Raw genomic sequence first — 23,270 nt, forward strand, 5'->3', positions numbered from 1 at the left:
CAAGAAGCCTTTCGCTAAGACAGATCTTGTGGAATTGGCCAACTGATATTTGGAAGCCCATAGAGGGTTACGGTGAAAAAGGAAATATCCTCAGATGAAATCTGGAAAGAAGCTTTCTGAGAAACTGCTTAGTGTTCTGTTAATTCATCTCACAGAGTTACATGTGCATTTCGTGGATCTCTTTGCTTGCCTTATTTCTGTGGAATCTGAGAACAGATATTTCGGATCCCTTTGAAGACTATAGGGCTAAAGGAAATATCCTGCGATAACAAAGAGAAAGAAGCTTTCTGAGAAACTTCTTTGTGTTCTGTGAAATCATCTCACAGAGTTACAGCTTTCCCCTCAAGAAGCCTTTCGCTAAGACAGTTCTTGTGGAATTGGCCAAATGATATTTGGAAGCCCTTAGAGGGCTATGGAGAAACAGGAAATATCCTCAGATGAAATCTGGAAAGAAGCTTTCTGAGAAACTGCTTAGTGTTCTGTGAATTCATCTCACAGAGTTACATGTGTGTTTCGTGGATCTCTTTGCTAGCCTTATTTCTGTGGAATCTGAGAACAGATATTTCGGATCCCTTTGAAGACTATAGGGCCAAAGGAAATATCCTCCGATAACAAAGAGAAAGAAGCTTTCTGAGAAACTTCTTTGTGTTCTGTGAAATCATCTCACAGAGTTACAGCTTTCCCCTCAAGAAGCCTTTCGCTAAGACAGTTCTTGTGGAATTGTCAAAGAGATATTTGGAAGCCCATAGAGGGCTATGGTGAAAAAGAAATATCCTCAGATGAAAACTGTAAAGAAGCTTTCTGAGAAACTGCTTAGTGTTCTGTGAATTCATCTCACAGAGTTACATGTGTATTTCGTGGATCTCTTTGCTAGCCTTATTTCTGTGGAATCTGAGAACAGATATTTCGGATCCCTATGAAGACTATAGGGCCAAAGGAAATATCCTGCGATAACAAAGAGAAAGAAGCTTTCTGAGAAACTTCTTTGTGTTCTGTGAAATCATCTCACAGAGTTACAGCTTTCCCCTCAAGAAGCCTTTCGCTAAGACAGTTCTTGTGGAATTGGAAAAGTGATATATGGAAGCCCATAGAGGGATATGGTGAAAAAGGAAATATCCTCAGATGAAATCTGGAAAGAAGCTTTCTGAGAAACTGCTTAGTGTTCTGTGAATTCATCTCACAGAGTTACATGTGTATTTCGTGGATCTCTTGCTAGCCTTATTTCTGTGGAATCTGAGAACAGATATTTCGGATCCATTTGAAGACTATAGGGCCAAAGGAAATATCCTCCGATAACAAAGAGAAAGAAGCTTTCTGAGAAACTTCTTTGTGTTCTGTGAAATCATCTCACAGAGTTACAGCTTTCCCCTCAAGAAGCCTTTCGCTAAGACAGTTCTTGTGGAATTGGCAAAGAGATATTTGGAAGCCCATAGAGGGCTATGGTGAAAAAGGAAATATCTTCAGATGAAATCTGGAAAGAAGCTTTCTGAGAAACTGCTTAGTGTTCTGTGAATTCTTCTCACAGAGTTACATCTGTATTTCGTGGATCTCTTTGCTAGCCTTATTTCTGTGGAATCTGAGAACAGATATTTCGGATCCCTTTGAAGACTATAGGGCCAAAGGAAATATCCTCCGATAACAAAGGGAAAGAAGCTTTCAGAGAAACTTCTCTGTGTTCTGTGAAATCATCTCACAGAGTTAAAGCTTTCCCCTCAAGAAGCCTTTCGCTAAGACAGTTCTTGTGGAATTGGCAAAGTGATATTTGGAAGCCCATAGAGGGCAATGGTGAAAAAGGAAATATCCTCAGATGAAATCTGGAAAGAAGCTTTCTGAGAAACTGCTTAGTGTTCTGTGAATTCATCTCACAGAGTTACATGTGTATTTCGTGGATCTCTTTGCTAGCCTTATTTCTGTGGAATCTGAGAACCGATATTTCGGATCCCTTTGAATACTATAGGGTCAAAGGAAATATCCTCCGATAACAAAGAGAAAGAAGCTATCTGAGAAACCTCTTTGTGTTCTGTGAAATCATCTCACAGAGTTACAGCTTTCCCCTCAAGAAGCCTTTCGCTAAGACAGATCTTGTGGAATTGGCCAACTGATATTTGGAAGCCCATAGATGGCTATGGTGAAAAAGGTAATATCCTCAGATGAAATCTGGAAAAAAGCTTTCTGAGAAACTGCTTAGTGTTCTGTGAATTCATCTCACAGAGTTACATGTGTATTTTGTGGATCTCTTTGCTAGCCTTATTTCTGTGGAATCTGAGAACTGATATTTCGGATCCCTTTGAAGACTATAGGGCCAAAGGAAATATCCACCGATAACAAAGAGAAAGAAGCTTTCTGAGAAATTTCTTTGTGTTCTGTGAAATCATCTCACAGAGTTACAGCTTTCCCCTCAAGAAGACTTTCGCTAAGACAGTTCTTGTGGAATTGGCAAAGTGATATTTGGAAGCCCATAGGGGGCTTTGGTGAAAAAGGAAATATCCTCAGATGAAATCTGGAAAGAAGCTTTCTGAGAAACTGCTTAGTGTTCTGTTAATTCATCTCACAGAGTTACATCTGTATTTCGTGGATCTCTTTCCTAGCCTTATTTCTGTGGAATCTGAGAACAGATATTTCGGATCCCTTTGAAGACTATAGGGCCAAAGGAAATATCCTGCGATAACAAAGAGAAAGAAGCTTTCTGAGAAACTTCTTTGTGTTCTGTGAAATCATCTCACAGAATTACAGCTTTCCCCTCAAGAAGCCTTTCGCTAAGACAGTTCTTGTGTAATTGGCAAAGAGATATTTGGAAGCCCATAGAGGGCTATGGTGAAAAAGAAATATCCTCAGATGAAAAGTGGAAAGAAGCTTTCTGAGAAACTGCTTAGTGTTCTGTGAATTCATCTCACAGAGTTACATCTGTATTTTGTGTATCTCTTTGCTAGCCTTATTTCTGTGGAATCTGAGAACAGATATTTCGGATCTCTATGAAGACTATAGGGCCAAAGGAAATATCCGCCGATAAAAAGAGAAAGAAGCTTTCTGAGAAACTTCTTTGTGTTCTGTGAAATCATCTCACAGAGTTACTGCTTTCCCCTCAAGAAGCCTTTCGCTAAGACAGTTCTTGTGGAATTTGCAAAGTGATATTTGGAAGCCCATAGAGGGCAATGGTGAAAAAGGAAATATCCTCTGATGAAATCTGGAAGGAAGCTTTCGGAGAAACTGCTTAGTGTTCTGTTAGTTCATCTCAAAGAGTTACATGTGTATTTCGTGGATCTCTTTGCTAGCCTTATTTCTGTGGAATCTGAGAACAGATATTTCGGATCCCTTTGAAGTCTATAGGGCCAAAGGAAATATCTTCCGATAACAAAGAGAAAGAAGCTTTCTGAGAAACTTCTTTGTGTTCTGTGAAATCATCTCACAGAGTTACAGCTTTCCCCTCAAGAAGCCTTTCGCTAAGACAGTTCTTGTGGAATTGACAAAGTGATATTTGGAAGCCCATAGAGGGCTATGGTGAAAAAGGAAATATCCTCAGATGAAATCTGGAAAGAAGCTTTCTGAGAAACTGCTTAGTGTTCTGTTAATTCATCTCACAGAGTTACATCTGTATTTCGTGGATCTCTTTGCTAGCCTTATTTCTGTGGAATCTGAGAACAGATATTTCGGATCCCTTTGAAGACTATAGGGCCAAAGGAAATATCCTCCGATAACAAAGAGAAAGAAGCTTTCTGAGAAACTTCTTTGTGTTCTGTGAAATCATCTCACAGACTTACAGCTTTCCCTTCAAGAATCCTTTCGCTAAGACAGTTCTTGTGGAATTGGCAAAATGATATTTGGAAGCCCATAGAGGGCTATGGTGAAAAAGGAAATATCCTCAGATGAAATCTGGAAAGAAGCTTTCTGAGAATCTGCTTAGTGTTCTGTTAATTCATCTCACAGAGTTACATGTGTATTTCGAGGATCTCTTTGCTAGCCTTATTTCTGTGGAATCTGAGAACAGATATTTCGGATCCCTTTGAAGACTATAGGGCCAAAGGAATTATCCTCCGATAACAAAGAGAAAGAAGCTTTCTGAGAAACTTCTTTGTGTTCTGTGAAATCATCTCACAGTTACTGCTTTCCCCTCAAGAAGCCTTTCGCTAAGACAGTTCTTGTGGAATTTGCAAAGTGATATTTGGAAGCCCATAGAGGGCAATGGTGAAAAAGGAAATATCCTCTGATGAAATCTGGAAGGAAGCTTTCGGAGAAACTGCTTAGTGTTCTGTTAGTTCATCTCAAAGAGTTACATGTGTATTTCGTGGATCTCTTTGCTAGCCTTATTTCTGTGGAATCTGAGAACAGATATTTCGGATCCCTTTGAAGTCTATAGGGCCAAAGGAAATATCCTCAGATAACAAAGAGAAAGAAGCTTTCTGAGAAATTTCTTTGTGTTCTGTGAAATCATCTCACAGAGTTACAGCTTTCCCCTCAAGAAGCCTTTCGCTAAGACAGTTCTTGTGGAATTGACAAAGTGATATTTGGAAGCCCATAGAGGGCTATGGTGAAAAAGGAACTATCCTCAGATGAAATCTGGAAAGAATCTTTCTGAGAAACTGCTTAGTGTTCTGTTAATTCATCTCACAGAGTTTCATGTGTATTTCGTAGATCTCTTTGCTAGCCTTCTTTCTGTGGAATCTGAGAACAGAGATTTCGGACCCCTTTGGAGACTATAGGTCCAAAGGAAATATCCTCCGATAACAAAGAGAATGAAGCTTTCTGAGAAACTTCTTTGTGTTCTGTGAAATCATCTCACAGAGTTACAGCTTTGCCCTCAAGAAGCCTTTCGCTAAGACAGTTCTTGTGGAATTGGCAAAGTGATATTTCGAAGTCCATAGGGGGCTTTGGTGAAAAAGGAAATATCCTCAGATGAAATCTGGAAAGAAGCTTTCTGAGAAACTGCTTAGTGTTCTGTTAATTCATCTCACAGAGTTACATCTGTATTTCGTGGATCTCTTTGCTAGCCTTATTTCTGTGGAATCTGAGAACAGATATTTCGGATCCCTTTGAATACTATAGGGCCAAAGGAAATATCCTCCAATAACAAAGAGAAAGAAGCTTTCTGAGAAACTTCTTTGTGTTCGGTGAAATCATCTCACAGAGTTACAGCTTTCCCCTCAAGAAGCCTTTCGCTAAGACAGTTCTTGTGGAATTGGCAAAGAGATATTTGGAAGCCCATAGAGGGCTATGGTGAAAAAGGAAATATCCTCAGATGAAATCTGGAAGGAAGCTTCTGAGAAATTGCTTAGTGTTCTGTGATTTCATCTCACAGAGTTACATCTGTATTTCGTGGATCTCTTTGCTAGCCTTATTTCTGTGGAATCTGAGAACAGATATTTCGGATCCCTTTGAAGACTATAGGGCCAAAGGAAATATCCTCCGATAACAAAGAGAAAGAAGCTTTCTGAGAAACTTCTTTGTGTTCTGTGAAATCATCTCACAGAGTTACAGCTTTCCCTTCAAGAATCCTTTCGCTAAGACAGTTCTTGTGGAATTGGCAAAGTGATATTTGGAAGCCCATAGAGGGCTATGGTGAAAAAGGAAATATCCTCAGATGAAATCTGGAAAGAAGCTTTCTGAGAATCTGCTTAGTGTTCTGTTAATTCATCTCACAGAGTTACATGTGTATTTCGAGGATCTCTTTGCTAGCCTTATTTCTGTGGAATCTGAGAACAGATATTTCAGATCCCTTTGAAGACTATAGGGCCAAAGGAATTATCCTCCGATAAGAAAGAGAAAGAAGCTTTCTGAGAAACTTCTTTGTGTTCTGTGAAATCATCTCACAGTTACTGCTTTCCCCTCAAGAAGCCTTTCGCTAAGACAGTTCTTGTGGAATTTGCAAAGTGATATTTGGAAGCCCATAGAGGGCAATGGTGAAAAAGGAAATATCCTCTGATGAAATCTGGAAGGAAGCTTTCGGAGAAACTGCTTAGTGTTCTGTTAGTTCATCTCAAAGAGTTACATGTGTATTTCGTGGATCTCTTTGCTAGCCTTATTTCTGTGGAATCTGAGAACAGATATTTCGGATCCCTTTGAAGTCTATAGGGCCAAAGGAAATATCCTCCGATAACAAAGAGAAAGAAGCTTTCTGAGAAATTTCTTTGTGTTCTGTGAAATCATCTCACAGAGTTACAGCTTTCCCCTCAAGAAGCCTTTCGCTAAGACAGTTCTTGTGGAATTGACAAAGTGATATTTGGAAGCCCATAGAGGGCTATGGTGAAAAAGGAAATATCCTCATATGAAATCTGGAAAGAAGCTTTCTGAGAAACTGCTTAGTGTTCTGTTAATTCCTCTCACAGAGTTACATGTGTATTTCGTCGATCTCTTTGCTAGCCTTATTTCTGTGGAATCTGAGAACAGAGATTTCGGACCCCTTCGGAGACTATAGGGCCAAAGGAAATATCCTCCGTTAACAAAGAGAATGAAGCTTTCTGAGAATCTTCTTTGTGTTCTGTGAAATCATCTCACAGAGTTACAGCTTTCCCCTCAAGAAGCCTTTCGCTATGACAGTTCTTTTGGAATTGGCAAAGTGATATTTGGAAGCCCATAGAGGGCTATGGTGAAAAAGGAAATATCCTCAGATGAAATCGGGAAAGAAGCTTTCTGAGAAACTACTTAGTGTTCTGTTAATTCATCTCACAGAGTTACATGTGTATTTCGTGGATCTCTTTGCTAGCCTTGTTTCTGTGGAATCTGAGAACAGATATTTCGGATCCCATTGAAGACTACAGGGCGAAATGAAATATCCTCCGATAACAAAGAGAAAGAAGCTTTCTGAGAAACTTCTTTGTGTTCTGTGAAATCATCTCACAGAGTTACAGCTTTCCCCTCAAGAAGTCTTTCGCTAAGACAGTTCTTGTGGAATTCGCAAAGTGATATTTGGAAGCCCTTAGAGGGCTATGGTGAAAAAGGAAATATCCTCAGATGAAATCTGGAAAGAAGCTTTCTGAGAAACTGCTTAGTGTTCTGTGAATTCATCTCACAGAGTTACAGGTGTATTTCGTGGATCTCCATGCTAGCCTTATTTCTGTGGAATCTGAGAGCAGATATGTCGGATCCCTTTGAAGACTATAGGGCCAAAGGAAATTTCCGCCGATAACAAAGAGAAAGAAGCTTTCTGAGAAACTTCTTTGTGTTCTGTGAAATCATCTAACAGAGTTACTGCTTTCCCCTAAGAAGCCTTTCGCTAAGACAGTTCTTGTGGAATTTGCAAAGTGATATTTGGAAGCCCATAGAGGGCAATGGTGAAAAAGGAAATATCCTCTGATGAAATCTGGAAGGAAGCTTTCGGAGAAACTGCTTAGTGTTCTGTTAGTTCATCTCAAAGAGTTACATGTGTATTTCGTGGATCTCTTTGATAGCCTTATTTCTGTGGAATCTGAGAACAGAGATTTCGGACCCCTTTGGAGACTATAGGGCCAAAGGAAATATCCTCCGATAACAAAGAGAATGAAGCTTTCTGAGAATCTTCTTTGTGTTCTGTGAAATCATCTCACAGAGTTACAGCTTTCCCCTCAAGAAGCCTTTCGCTATGACAGTTCTTTTGGAATTGGCAAAGTGATATTTGGAAGCCCATAGAGGGCTATGGTGAGAAAGGAAATATCCTCAGATGAAATCGGGAAAGAAGCTTTCTGAGAAACTGCTTAGTGTTCTGTTAATTCATCACACAGAGTTACATGTGTATTTTGTGGATCTCTTTGCTAGCCTTATTTCTGTGGAATCTGAGAACAGATATTTCGGATCCCATTGAAGACTACAGGGCCAAATGAAATATCCTCCGATAACAAAGAGAAAGAAGCTTTCTGAGAAACTTCTTTGTGTTCTGTGAAATCATCTCACAGAGTTACAGCTTTCCCCTCAAGAAGTCTTTCGCTAAGACAGTTCTTGTGGAATTGGCAAAGTGATATTTGGAAGCCCTTAGAGGGCTATGGTGAAAAAGGAAATATCCTCAGATGAAATCTGGAAAGAAGCTTTCGGAGAAACTGCTTAGTGTTCTCTCAATTCATCTCACAGAGTTACTTGTGTATTTCGTGGATGTCTTTGCTAGCCTTATTTCTGTGGAATCTGAGAACAGATATTTCGGATCCCATTGAAGACTACAGGCCAAAGGAAATATCCTCCGATAACAAAGAGAAAGAAGCTTTCTGAGAAACTTCTTTGTGTTCTGTGAGATCATCTCACAGAGTTACAGCTTTTCCCTCAAGAAGCCTTTCGCTAAGACAGTTCTTGTGGAATTGGAAAAGTGATATTTGGAAGCCCTTAGAGGACTATGGTGAAAAAGGAACTATCCTCAGATGAAATCTGGAAAGAAGCTTTCGAGAAACTGCTTTGTGTTCTGTTAATTCATCTCACAGAGTTACTTGTGTATTTCGTGGATCTCTTTGCTAGCCTTATTTCTGTGGAATCTGAGAACAGATATTTCGGATCCCTTTGAAGACTACAGGGCCAAAGGAAATATCCTCCGATAAGAAAGAGAAAGAAGCTTTCTGAGAAACTTCTTTGTGTTCTGTGAAATCATCTCACAGAGTTACAGCTTTCCCCTCAAGAAGCCTTTCGCTAACACAGTTCTTGTGGAATTGGCAAAGTGATATTTGGAAGCCCTTAGAGGGCTATGGTGAAAAAGGAAATATCCTCAGATGAAATCTGGAAAGAAGGTTTTTTAGAAACTGCTTAGTGTTCTGTTAATTCATCTCACAGAGTTACATGTGTATTTCGTGGATCTCTTTGCTAGCCTTATTTCTGTGGAATCTGAGAACAGATATTTCGGATCCCTTTGAAGTCTTTAGGGCCAAAGGAAATATCCTCCGATAACAAAGAGAAAGAAGCTTTCTGAGAAACTTCTTTGTGTTCTGTGAAATCATCTCACAGAGTTACAGCTTTCCCCTCAAGAATCCTTTCGCTTAGACAGTTCTTGTGGAATTGACAAAGTGATATTTGGAAGCCCATAGAGGGCTATGGTGAAAAATGAAATATCCTCAGATGAAATCTGGAAAGAAGCTTTCTGAGAAACTGCCTAGTGTTCTGTTACTGCATCTCACAGAGTTACATGTGTATTTCGTGGATCTCTTTGCTAGCCTTATTTCTGTGGAATCCGAGAACAGAGATTTCGGACCCCTTTGGAGACTATACGGCCAAAGGAAATATCCTCCGATAACAAAGTGAATGAAGCTTTCTGAGAAACTGCTTAGTGTTCTGTGAAATCATCTCACAGAGTTACAGCTTTCCCCTCAAGAAGCCTTTCGCTATGACAGTTCTTGAGGAATTGCCAAAGTGATATTTGGAAGCCCATAGAGGGCTATGGTGAAAAAGGAAATATCCTCAGATGAAATCTGGAAAGAAGCTTTCTGAGAAACTGCTTAGTGTACTGTTAATTCATCTCACAGAGTTACATCTTTATTTCCTGGATCTCTTTGCTAGCCTTATTTCTGTGGAATCTGAGAACAGATATTTCGGATCCCTTTGAAGACTATAGGGCCAAAGGAAATATCCTCCGATAACAAAGAGAAAGAAGCTTTCTGAGAAACTTCTCTGTGTTCTGTGAAGTCATCTCACAGAGTTACAGTTTTCCCCTCAAGAATCCTTTCGCTAAGAATGTTCTTGTGGAATTGGCAAAGTGATATTTGGAAGCCCATAGAGGGCTTTGGTGAAAAAGGAAATATCCTCAGATGAAATCTGGAAAGAAGATTTCTGTGAAACTGCTTAGTGTTCTGTTAATTCATCTCACAGAATTACATGTGTATTTCGTGGATCTCTTTGCTAGCCTTATTTCTGTGGAATCTGAGAACAGATATTTCGGATCCCTTTGAAGACTATAGGGCCAAAGGAAATATCCTCCGATAACAAAGAGAATGAAGCTTTCTGAGAAACTTCTTTGTGTTCTGTGAAATCATCTCACAGAGTTACAGCTTTCCCCTCAAAAAGCCTTTCGCTAAGACAGTTCTTGTGGAATTAGCAAAGTGATATTTGGAAGCCCATAGAGGGCTATGGTGAAAAAGGAAATATCCTCAGATGAAATCTGGAAAGAAGCTTTCTGAGAAACTGCTTAGTGTTCTCTTAATTCATCTCACAGGGTTACATGTGTATTTCGTGGATCTCTTTGCTAGCCTTATTTCTGTGGTATCTGAGGACAGATATGTCGGATCCCTTTGAAGACTATAGGGCCAAAGGAAATATCCTCCGATAACAAAGAGAAAGAAGCTTTCTGAGAAACTTCTTTGTGTTCTGTGAAATCATCTCACAGAGTTACAGCTTTCCCCTCAAGAAGCCTTTCGCTAAGACAGTTCTTGTGTAATTGGCAAAGAGATATTTGGAAGCCCATAGAGGGCTATGGTGAAAAAGGAAATATCCTCAGATGAAATCTGGAAAGAAGCTTTCTGAGAAACTGCTTAGTGTTCTGTGAATTCATCTCACAGAGTTACATCTGTATTTCGTGGATCTCTTTGCTAGCCTTATTTCTGTGGAATCTGAGAACAGATATTTCGGATCCCTTTGAAGACTATAGGGCCAAAGGAAATATCCTCCGATAACAAAGAGAATGAAGCTTTCTGAGAATCTTCTTTGTGTTCTGTGAAATCATCTCACAGAGTTACAGCTTTCCCCTCAAGAAGCCTTTCGCTATGACAGTTCTTTTGGAATTGGCAAAGTGATATTTGGAAGCCCATAGAGGGCTATGGTGAAAAAGGAAATATCCTCAGATGAAATCGGGAAAGAAGCTTTCTGAGAAACTGCTTAGTGTTCTGTTAATTCATCACACAGAGTTACATGTGTATTTTGTGGATCTCTTTGCTAGCCTTATTTCTGTGGAATCTGTGAACAGATATTTCGGATCCCATTGAAGACTACAGGGCCAAATGAAATATCCTCCGATAACAAAGAGAAAGAAGCTTTCTGAGAAACTTCTTTGTGTTCTGTGAAATCATCTCACAGAGTTACAGCTTTCCCCTCAAGAAGTCTTTCGCTAAGACAGTTCTTGTGGAATTGGCAAAGTGATATTTGGAAGCCCTTAGAGGGCTATGGTGAAAAAGGAAATATCCTCAGATGAAATCTGGAAAGAAGCTTTCGGAGAAACTGCTTAGTGTTCTCTCAATTCATCTCACAGAGTTACTTGTGTATTTCGTGGATGTCTTTGCTAGCCTTATTTCTGTGGAATCTGAGAACAGATATTTCGGATCCCATTGAAGACTACAGGCCAAAGGAAATATCCTCCGATAACAAAGAGAAAGAAGCTTTCTGAGAAACTTCTTTGTGTTCTGTGAGATCATCTCACAGAGTTACAGCTTTCCCCTCAAGAAGCCTTTCGCTAAGACAGTTTTTGTGGAATTGGAAAAGTGATATTTGGAAGCCCTTAGAGGGCTATGGTGAAAAAGGAAATATCCTCAGATGAAATCTGGAAAGAAGCTTTCGAGAAACTGCTTTGTGTTCTGTTAATTCATCTCACAGAGTTACTTGTGTATTTCGTGGATCTCTTTGCTAGCCTTATTTCTGTGGAATCTGAGAACAGATATTTCGGATCCCTTTGAAGACTACAGGGCCAAAGGAAATATCCTCCGATAAGAAAGAGAAAGAAGCTTTCTGAGAAACTTCTTTGTGTTCTGTGAAATCATCTCACAGAGTTACAGCTTTCCCCTCAAGAAGCCTTTCGCTAACACAGTTCTTGTGGAATTGGCAAAGTGATATTTGGAAGCCCTTAGAGGGCTATGGTGAAAAAGGAAATATCCTCAGATGAAATCTGGAAAGAAGCTTTTTTAGAAACTGCTTAGTGTTCTGTTAATTCATCTCACAGAGTTACATGTGTATTTCGTGGATCTCTTTGCTAGCCTTATTTCTGTGGAATCTGAGAACAGATATTTCGGATCCCTTTGAAGTCTTTAGGGCCAAAGGAAATATCCTCCGATAACAAAGAGAAAGAAGCTTTCTGAGAAACTTCTTTGTGTTCTGTGAAATCATCTCACAGAGTTACAGCTTTCCCCTCAAGAATCCTTTCGCTTAGACAGTTCTTGTGGAATTGACAAAGTGATATTTGGAAGCCCATAGAGGGCTATGGTGAAAAATGAAATATCCTCAGATGAAATCTGGAAAGAAGCTTTCTGAGAAACTGCCTAGTGTTCTGTTACTGCATCTCACAGAGTTACATGTGTATTTCGTGGATCTCTTTGCTAGCCTTATTTCTGTGGAATCCGAGAACAGAGATTTCGGACCCCTTTGGAGACTATACGGCCAAAGGAAATATCCTCCGATAACAAAGTGAATGAAGCTTTCTGAGAAACTGCTTAGTGTTCTGTGAAATCATCTCACAGAGTTACAGCTTTCCCCTCAAGAAGCCTTTCGCTATGACAGTTCTTGAGGAATTGCCAAAGTGATATTTGGAAGCCCATAGAGGGCTATGGTGAAAAAGGAAATATCCTCAGATGAAATCTGGAAAGAAGCTTTCTGAGAAACTGCTTAGTGTATTGTTAATTCATCTCACAGAGTTACATCTTTATTTCCTGGATCTCTTTGCTAGCCTTATTTCTGTGGAATCTGAGAACAGATATTTCGGATCCCTTTGAAGACTATAGGGCCAAAGGAAATATCCTCCGATAACAAAGAGAAAGAAGCTTTCTGAGAAACTTCTCTGTGTTCTGTGAAGTCATCTCACAGAGTTACAGTTTTCCCCTCAAGAATCCTTTCGCTAAGAATGTTCTTGTGGAATTGGCAAAGTGATATTTGGAAGCCCATAGAGGGCTTTGGTGAAAAAGGAAATATCCTCAGATGAAATCTGGAAAGAAGATTTCTGTGAAACTGCTTAGTGTTCTGTTAATTCATCTCACAGAATTACATGTGTGTTTCGTGGATCTCTTTGCTAGCCTTATTTCTGTGGAATCTGAGAACAGATATTTCGGATCCCTTTGAAGTCTATAGGGCCAAAGGAAATATCCTCCGATAACAAAGAGAATGAAGCTTTCTGAGAAACTTCTTTGTGTTCTGTGAAATCATCTCACAGAGTTACAGCTTTCCCCTCAAAAAGCCTTTCGCTAAGACAGTTCTTGTGGAATTAGCAAAGTGATATTTGGAAGCCCATAGAGGGCTATGGTGAAAACGGAAATATCCTCAGATGAAATCTGGAAAGAAGCTTTCTGAGAAACTGCTTAGTGTTCTCTTAATTCATCTCACAGAGTTACATGTGTATTTCGTGGATCTCTTTGCTATCCTTATTTCTGTGGTATCTGAGGACAGATATGTCGGATCCCTTTGAAGACTATAGGGCCAAAGGAAATATCCTCCGATAACAAAGAGAAAGAAGCTTTCTGAGAAACTTCTTTGTGTTCTGTGAAATCATCTCACAGAGTTACAGCTTTCCCCTCAAGAAGCCTTTCGCTAAGACAGTTCTTGTGTAATTGGCAAAGAGATATTTGGAAGCCCATAGAGGGCTATGGTGAAAAAGGAAATATCCTCAGATGAAATCTGGAAAGAAGCTTTCTGAGAAACTGCTTAGTGTTCTGTGAATTCATCTCACAGAGTTACATCTGTATTTCGTGGATCTCTTTGCTAGCCTTATTTCTGTGGAATCTGAGAAGAGATATTTCGGATCCCTTTGAAGACTATAGGGCCAAAGGAAATATCCTCCGATAACAAAGAGAAAGAAGCTTTCTGAGAAACTTCTTTGTGTTCTGTGAAATCATCTCACAGAGTTACAGCTTTCCCTTCAAGAAGCCTTTCGCTAAGACAGTTCTTGTGGAATTGGCAAAGTGATATTTGGAAGCCCATAGAGGGCTATGGTGAAAAAGGAAATATCCTCAGATGAAATCTGGAAAGAAGCTTTCTGAGAATCTGCTTAGTGTTCTGTTAATTCATCTCACAGAGTTACATGTGTATTTCGAGGATCTCTTTGCTAGCCTTATTTCTGTGGAATCTGAGAACAGATATTTCAGATCCCTTTGAAGACTTTAGGGCCAAAGGAATTATCCTCCGATAACAAAGAGAAAGAAGCTTTCTGAGAAACTTCTTTGTGTTCTGTGAAATCATCTCACAGTTACTGCTTTCCCCTCAAGAAGCCTTTCGCTAAGACAGTTCTTGTGGAATTTGCAAAGTGATATTTGGAAGCCCATAGAGGGCAATGGTGAAAAAGGAAATATCCTCTGATGAAATCTGGAAGGAAGTTTTCGGAGAAACTGCTTAGTGTTCTGTAGTTCATCTCAAAGAGTTACATGTGTATTTCGTGGATCTCTTTGCTAGCCTTATTTCTGTGGAATCTGAGAACAGATATTTCGGATCCCTTTGAAGTCTATAGGGCCAAAGGAAATATCCTCCGATAACAAAGAGAAAGAAGCTTTCTGAGAAATTTCTTTGTGTTCTGTGAAATCATCTCACAGAGTTACAGCTTTCCCCTCAAGAAGCCTTTCGCTAAGACAGTTCTTGTGGAATTGACAAAGTGATATTTGGAAGCCCATAGAGGGCTATGGTGAAAAAGGAAATATCCTCAGATGAAATCTGGAAAGAAGCTTTCTGAGAAACTGCTTAGTGTTCTGTTAATTCATCTCACAGAGTTTCATGTGTATTTCGTAGATCTCTTTGCTAGCCTTCTTTCTGTGGAATCTGAGAACAGAGATTTCGGACCCCTTTGGAGACTATAGGGCCAAAGGAAATATCCTCCGATAACAAACAGAATGAAGCTTTCTGAGAAACTTCTTTGTGTTCTGTGAAATCATCTCACAGAGTTACAGCTTTCCCCTCAAGAAGCTTTTCGCTAAGACAGTTCTTGTGGAATTGGCAAAGTGATATTTCGAAGCCCATAGGGGGCTTTGGTGAAAAAGGAAATATCCTCAGATGAAATCTGGAAAGAAGCTTTCTGAGAAACTGCTTAGTGTTCTGTTAATTCATCTCACAGTGTTACATCTGTATTTCGTGGATCTCTTTGCTAGCCTTATTTCTGTGGAATCTGAGAACAGATATTTCGGATCCCTTTGAAGACTATAGGGCCAAAGGAAATATCCTCCGATAACAAAGAGAATGAAGCTTTATGAGAATCTTCTTTGTGTTCTGTGAAATCATCTCACAGAGTTACAGCTTTCCCCTCAAGAAGCCTTTCGCTATGACAGTTCTTTTGGAATTGGCAAAGTGATATTTGGAAGCCCATAGAGGGCTATGGTGAAAAGGGAAATATCCTCAGATGAAATCGGGAAAGAAGCTTTCTGAGAAACTACTTAGTGTTCTGTTAATTCATCTCACAGAGTTACATGTGTATTTCGTGGGTCTCTTTGCTAGCCTTGTTTCTGTGGAATCTGAGAACAGATATTTCGGATCCCATTGAAGACTACAGGGCGAAATGAAATATCCTCCGATAACAAAGAGAAAGAAGCTTTCTGAGAAACTTCTTTGTGTTCTGTGAAATCATCTCACAGAGTTACAGCTTTCCCCTCAAGAAGTCTTTCGCTAAGACAGTTCTTGTGGAATTGGCAAAGTGATATTTGGAAGCCCTTAGAGGGCTATGGTGAAAAAGGAAATATCCTCAGATGAAATCTGGAAGGAAGCTTTCTGAGAAACTGCTTAGTGTTCTGTTAATTCATCTCACAGAGTTACATGTGTATTTCGTGGATCTCCATGCTAGCCTTATTTCTGTGGAATCTGAGAACAGATATGTCGGATCCCTTTGAAGACTATAGGGCCAAAGGAAATTTCCGCCGATAACAAAGAGAAAGAAGCTTTCTGAGAAACTTCTTTGTGTTCTGTGAAATCATCTAACAGAGTTACTGCTTTCCCCTCAAGAAGCCTTTCGCTAAGACAGTTCTTGTGGATTTTGCAAAGTGATATTTGGAAGCCCATAGAGGGCAATGGTGAAAAAGGAAATATCCTCTGATGAAATCTGGAAGGAAGCTTTCGGAGAAACTGCTTAGTGTTCTCTTAATTCATCTCACAGAGTTACTTGTGTATTTCGTGGAAGTCTTTGCTAGCCTTATTTCTGTGGAATCTGAGAACAGATATTTCGGATCCCATTGAAGACTACAGGCCAAAGGAAAACCTCCGATAACAAAGAGAAAGAAGCTTTCTGAGAAACTTCTTTGTGTTCTGTGAGATCATCTCACAGAGTTACAGCTTTCCCCTCAAGAAGCCTTTCCATAAGACAGTTCTTGTGGAATTGGAAAAGTGATATTTGGAAGCCCTTAGAGGGCTATGGTGAAAAAGGAACTATCCTCAGATGAAATCTGGAAAGAAGCTTTCGAGAAAGTGCTTTGTGTTCTGTTAATTCATCTCACAGAGTTACTTGTGTATTTCGTGGATCTCTTTGCTAGCCTTATTTCCGTGGAATCTGAGAACAGATATTTCGGATCCCTTTGAAGTCTTTAGGGCCAAAGGAAATATCCTCCGATAACAAAGAGAAAGAAGCTTTCTGAGAAACTTCTTTGTGTTCTGTGAAATCATCTCACAGAGTTACTGCTTTCCCCTCAAGAATCCTTTCGCTTAGACAGTTCTTGTGGAATTGACAAAGTGATATTTGGAAGCCCATAGAGGGCTATGGTGAAAAAGGAAATATCCTCAGATGAAATCTGGAAAGAAGCTTTCTGAGAAACTGCCTAGTGTTCTGTTACTGCATCTCACAGAGTTACATGTGTATTTCGTGGATCTCTTTGCTAGCCTTATTTCTGTGGAATCTGAGAACAGAGATTTCGGACCCCTTTGGAGACTATACGGCCAAAGGAAATATCCTCCAATAACAAAGTGAATGAAGCTTTCTGAGAAACTGCTTAGTGTTCTGTGAAATCATCTCACAGAGTTACAGCTTTCCCCTCAAGAAACCTTTCGCTATGACAGTTCTTGAGGAATTGCCAAAGTGATATTTGGAAGCCCATAGAGGGCTATGGTGAAAAAGGAAATATCCTCAGATGAAATCTGGAAAGAAGCTTTCTGAGACACTGCTTAGTGTTCTGTTAATTCATCTCACAGAATTACATGTGTATTTCGTGGATCTCTTTGCTAGCCTTATTTCTGTGGAATCTGAGAACAGATATTTCGGATCCCTTTGAAGACTATAGGGCCAAAGGAAATATCCTCCGATAACAAAGAGAAAGAAGGTTTCTGAGAAACTTCTTTGTGTTTTGTGAAATAATCTCACAGAGTTACAGCTTTCCCCTCAAGAAGCCTTTCGCTAAGACAGTTCTTGTGGAATTAGCAAAGTGATATTTGGAAGCCCATAGAGGGCTATGGTGAAAAAGGAAATATCCTCAGATGAAATCTGGAAAGAAGCTTTCTGAGAAACTGCTTAGTGTTCTCTTAATTCATCTCACAGAGTTACATGTGTATTTCGTGGATCTCTTTGCTAGCCTTATTTCTGTGGTATCTGAGGAGAGATATGTCGGATCCCTTTGAAGACTATAGGGCCAAAGGAAATATCCTCCGATAACAAAGAGAAAGAAGCTTTCTGAGAAACTTCTTTGTGTTCTGTGAAATCATCTCACAGAGTTACAGCTTTTCCCTCAAGAAGCCTTTCGCTATGACAGTTCTTGTGGAATTTGCAAAGTGATATTTGGAAGCCCATAGAGGGCAAAGGTGAAAAAGGAAATATCCTCAGATGAAATCTGGAAGGAAGCTTTCTGAGAAACTGCTTAGTGTTCTGTTAATTCATCTCACAGAGTTACATGTGTATTTCGTGGATCTCTTTGCTAGCCTTATTTCTGTGGAATCTGAGAACAGATATTTCGGATCCCTTTGAAGACTACAGGGCCAAAGGAAATATCCTCCGATAACAAAGAGAAAGAAGCTTTCTGAGAAACTTCTCTGTGTTCTGTGAAATCATCTCACAGAGTTACAGCTTCCCCTCAAGAAGCCTTTCGCTAAGACAGTTCTTGTGGAATTGGTAAAGTGATATTTGGAAGCCCATAGAGGGCTATGGTGAAAAAGGAAATATCCTCAGATGAAATCTGGAAAGAAGCTTTCTGAGAAACTGCTTAGTGTTCTGTTAATTCATCTCACAGAGTTACATGTGTATTTCGTGGATCTCTTTGCTAGCCTTATTTCTGTGGAATCTGAGAACAGATATTTCGGATCCCTTTGAAGACTATAGGGCCAAAGGAAATATCCTCCGATAACAAAGAGAAAGAAGCTTTCTGAGAAACTTCTCTGTGTTCTGTGAAATCGTCTCACAGAGTTACAGCTTCCCCTCAAGAAGCCTTTCGCTAAGACAGTTCTTGTGAAATTGGCAAAGTGATATTTGGAAGCCCCTAGAGGGCTATGGCGAAAAAGGAAATATCCTCAGATGAAATCTGGAAAGAAGCTTTCTGAGAAACTGCTTAGTGTTCTGTGAATTCATCTGACAGAGTTACATGTGTATTTCGTGGATGTCTTTGCTAGCCTTATTTCTGTGGAATCTGAGAACAGATATTTCGGATCCCATTGAAGACTACAGGGCCAAAGGAAATATACTCCGATAACAAAGAGAAAGAAGCTTTCTGAGAAACTTCTTTGTGTTCTGTAAGATCATCTCACAGAGTTACAGCTTTCCCCTCAAGAAGCCTTTCGCTAAGACAGTTCTTGTGGATTTGGAAAAGTGATATTTGGAAGCCCTTAGAGGGCTATGGTGAAAAAGGAACTATCGTCAGTTGAAATCTGGAAAGAAGCTTTCGAGAAACTGCTTTGTATTCTGTTAATTCATCTCACAGAGTTACTTGTGTATTTCGTGGATCTCTTTGCTAGCCTTATTTCTGTGGAATCTGAGAACAGATATTTCGGATCCCTTTGAAGACTACAGGGCCAAAGGAAATATCCTCCGATAAGAAAGAGAAAGAAGCTTTCTGAGAAACTTCTTTGTGTTCTGTGAAATCATCTCACAGAGTTACAGCTTTCCCCTCAAGAAGCCTTTCGCTAACACAGTTCTTGTGGAATTGGCAAAGTGATATTTGGAAGCCCTTAGAGGGCTATGGTGAAAAAGGAAATCTCCTCAGATGAAATCTGGAAAGAACCTTTTGAGAAACTGCTTAGTGTTCTGTTAATTCATCTCACAGAGTTACATGTGTATTTCGTGGATCTCTTTGCTAGCCTTATTTCTGTGGAATCTGAGAACAGATATTTCGGATCCCTTTTAAGTCTATAGGCCCAAAGGAAATATCCTCCGATAACAAAGAGAAAGAAGCTTTCTGAGAAACTTCTTTGTGTTCTGTGAAATCATCTCACAGAGTTACAGCTTTCCCCTCAAGAAGCCTTTCGCTTAGACAGTTCTTGTGGAATTGACAAAGTGATATTTGGAAGCCCATAGAGGGCTATGGTGAAACAGGAAATACCATCAGATGAAATCTGGAAAGAAGCTTTCTGAGAAACTGCCTAGTGTTCTGTTACTGCATCTCACAGAGTTACATGTGTATTTCGTGGATCTCTTTGCTAGCCTTATTTCTGTGGAATCTGAGAACAGAGATTTCGGACCCCTTTGGAGACTATACGGCCAAAGGAAATATCCTCCGATAACAAAGAGAATGAAGCTTTCTGAGAAACTGATTAGTGTTCTGTGAAATCATCTCACAGAGTTACAGCTTTCCCCTCAAGAAGCCTTTCGCTATGACAGTTCTTTTGGAATTGGCAAAGTGATATTTGGAAGCCCATAGAGGACTATGGTGAAAAAGGAAATATCCTCAGATGAAATCGGGAAAGAAGCTTTCTGAGAAACTGCTTAGTGTTCTCTTAATTCATCTCACAGAGTTACATGTGTATTTCGTGGATCTCTTTGCTAGCCTTATTTCTGTGGAATCTGAGAACAGATATTTCAGATCCCTTTGAAGACTATAGGGCCAAAGGAAATATCCTCTGATAACAAAGAGAAAGAAGCTTTCTGAGAAACTTCTCTGTGTTCTGTGAAGTCATCTCACAGAGTTACAGCTTTCCCCTCAAGAAGCCGTTCCCTAAGACAGTTCTTGTGGAATTCGCAAAGTGATATTTGGAAGGCCATACAGGGCTATGGCGAAAAAGGAAATATCCTCAGATGAAATCTGGAAAGAAGCTTTCTGAGAAACTGCTTAGTGTTCTGTGAATTCATCTCACAGAGTTACATGTGTATTTCGTGGATCTCTTTGCTAGCCTTATTTCTGTGGAATCTGAGAACAGAGATTTCGGATCCCTTTGAAGACTATAGGGCCAAAGGAAATATCCTCTGATAACAAAGAGAAAGAAGCTTTTTGAGAAACTTCTCTGTGTTCTGTGAAGTCATCTCACAGAGTTACAGCTTTCCCCTCAAGAAGCCTTTCCCTAAGACAGTTCTTGTGGAATTGGCAAAGTGATATTTGGAAGCCCATAGAGGGCTATGGTGAAAAAGGAAATATCCTCAGATGAAATCTGGAAAGAAACTTTCTGAGAAACTGCTTAGTGTTCTGTTAATTCATCTCACAGAGTTACATGTGTATTTCGTGGATCTCTTTGCTAGCCTTATTTCTGTGGAATCTGAGAACAGATATTTCGGATCCCTTTGAAGACTATAGGGCCAAAGGAAATATCCTCCGATAACAAAGAGAAAGAAGCTTTCTGAGAAACTTCTTTGTGTTCTGTGAAATCATCTCACAGAGTTACAGCTTCCTCTCAAGAAGCCTTTCGCTAAGACAGTTCTTGTGGAATTGGTAAAGTGATATTTGGAAGCCCATAGAGGGCTATGGTGAAAAAGGAAATATCCTCAGATGAAATCTGGAAAGAAGCTTTCTGAGAAACTGCTTAGTGTTCTGTTAATTCATCTCACAGAGTTACATGTGTATTTCGTGGATCTCTTTGCTAGCCTTATTTCTGTGGAATCTGAGAACAGATATTTCGGATCCCTTTGAAGACTATAGGGCCAAAGGAAATATCCTCCGATAACAAAGAGAAAGAAGCTTTCTGAGAAACTTCTCTGTGTTCTGTGAAATCATCTCACAGAGCTACAGCTTCCCCTCAAGAAGCCTTTCGCTAAGACAGTTCTTGTGGAATTGGCAAAGTAATATTTGGAAGCCCCTAGAGGGCTATGGTGAAAAAGGAAATATCCTCAGATGAAATCTGGAAAGAAGATTTCTGAGAAACTGCTTAGTGTTCTGTGAATTAATCTCACAGAGTTACATGTGTATTTCGTGGATCTCTTTGCTAGCCTTATTTCTGTGGAAACTGAGAACAGATATTTCGGATCCCTTTGAAGACTATAGGGCCAAAGGAAATATCCTCCGATAACAAAGAGAAAGAAGCTTTCTGAGAAACTTCTTTGTGTTCTGTGAAATCATCTCACAGAGTTACAGCTTTCCCCTCAAGAAGCCTTTCGCTAAGACAGTTCTTGTGGAATTAGCAAAGTGATATTTGGAAGCCCATAGAGGGCTATGGTGAAAAAGGAAATATCCTCAGATGAAATCTGGAAAGAAGCTTTCTGAGAAACTGCTTAGTGTTCTGTTAATTTATCTCACAGAGTTACATGTGTATTTCGTGGATCTCTTTGCTAGCCTTATTTCTGTGGTATCTGAGGACAGATATGCCGGATCCCTTTGAAGACTATAGGGCCAAAGGAAATATCCTCCGATAACAAAGAGAAAGAAGCTTTCTGAGAAACTTCTTTGTGTTCTGTGAAATCATCTCACAGAGTTACAGCTTTCCCCTCAAGAAGCCTTTCGCTAAGACAGTTCTTGTGGATTTGGAAAAGTGATATTTGGAAGCCCTTAGAGGGCTATGGTGAAAAAGGAACTATCGTCAGATGAAATCTGGAAAGAAGCTTTCGAGAAACTGCTTTGTATTCTGTTAATTCATCTCACAGAGTTACTTGTGTATTTCGTGGATCTCTTTGCTAGCCTTATTTCTGTGGAATCTGAGAACAGATATTTCGGATCCCTTTGAAGACTACAGGGCCAAAGGAAATATCCTCCGATAAGAAAGAGAAAGAAGCTTTCTGAGAAACTTCTTTGTGTTCTGTGAAATCATCTCACAGAGTTACAGCTTTCCCCTCAAGAAGCCTTTCGCTAACACAGTTCTTGTGGAATTGGCAAAGTGATATTTGGAAGCCCTTAGAGGGCTATGGTGAAAAAGGAAATCTCCTCAGATGAAATCTGGAAAGAACCTTTTGAGAAACTGCTTAGTGTTCTGTTAATTCATCTCACAGAGTTACATGTGTATTTCGTGGATCTCTTTGCTAGCCTTATTTCTGTGGAATCTGAGAACAGATATTTCGGATCCCTTTTAAGTCTATAGGCCCAAAGGAAATATCCTCCGATAACAAAGAGAAAGAAGCTTTCTGAGAAACTTCTTTGTGTTCTGTGAAATCATCTCACAGAGTTACAGCTTTCCCCTCAAGAAGCCTTTCGCTTAGACAGTTCTTGTGGAATTGACAAAGTGATATTTGGAAGCCCATAGAGGGCTATGGTGAAACAGGAAATACCATCAGATGAAATCTGGAAAGAAGCTTTCTGAGAAACTGCCTAGTGTTCTGTTACTGCATCTCACAGAGTTACATGTGTATTTCGTGGATCTCTTTGCTAGCCTTATTTCTGTGGAATCTGAGAACAGAGATTTCGGACCCCTTTGGAGACTATACGGCCAAAGGAAATATCCTCCGATAACAAAGAGAATGAAGCTTTCTGAGAAACTGATTAGTGTTCTGTGAAATCATCTCACAGAGTTACAGCTTTCCCCTCAAGAAGCCTTTCGCTATGACAGTTCTTTTGGAATTGGCAAAGTGATATTTGGAAGCCCATAGAGGACTATGGTGAAAAAGGAAATATCCTCAGATGAAATCGGGAAAGAAGCTTTCTGAGAAACTGCTTAGTGTTCTCTTAATTCATCTCACAGAGTTACATGTGTATTTCGTGGATCTCTTTGCTAGCCTTATTTCTGTGGAATCTGAGAACAGATATTTCAGATCCCTTTGAAGACTATAGGGCCAAAGGAAATATCCTCTGATAACAAAGAGAAAGAAGCTTTCTGAGAAACTTCTCTGTGTTCTGTGAAGTCATCTCACAGAGTTACAGCTTTCCCCTCAAGAAGCCGTTCCCTAAGACAGTTCTTGTGGAATTCGCAAAGTGATATTTGGAAGGCCATACAGGGCTATGGCGAAAAAGGAAATATCCTCAGATGAAATCTGGAAAGAAGCTTTCTGAGAAACTGCTTAGTGTTCTGTGAATTCATCTCACAGAGTTACATGTGTATTTCGTGGATCTCTTTGCTAGCCTTATTTCTGTGGAATCTGAGAACAGAGATTTCGGATCCCTTTGAAGACTATAGGGCCAAAGGAAATATCCTCTGATAACAAAGAGAAAGAAGCTTTTTGAGAAACTTCTCTGTGTTCTGTGAAGTCA

This window comes from Macaca fascicularis, chromosome 1 (assembly GCF_037993035.2).
Source record: "Macaca fascicularis isolate 582-1 chromosome 1, T2T-MFA8v1.1".
Taxonomy (NCBI): domain Eukaryota; kingdom Metazoa; phylum Chordata; class Mammalia; order Primates; family Cercopithecidae; genus Macaca; species Macaca fascicularis.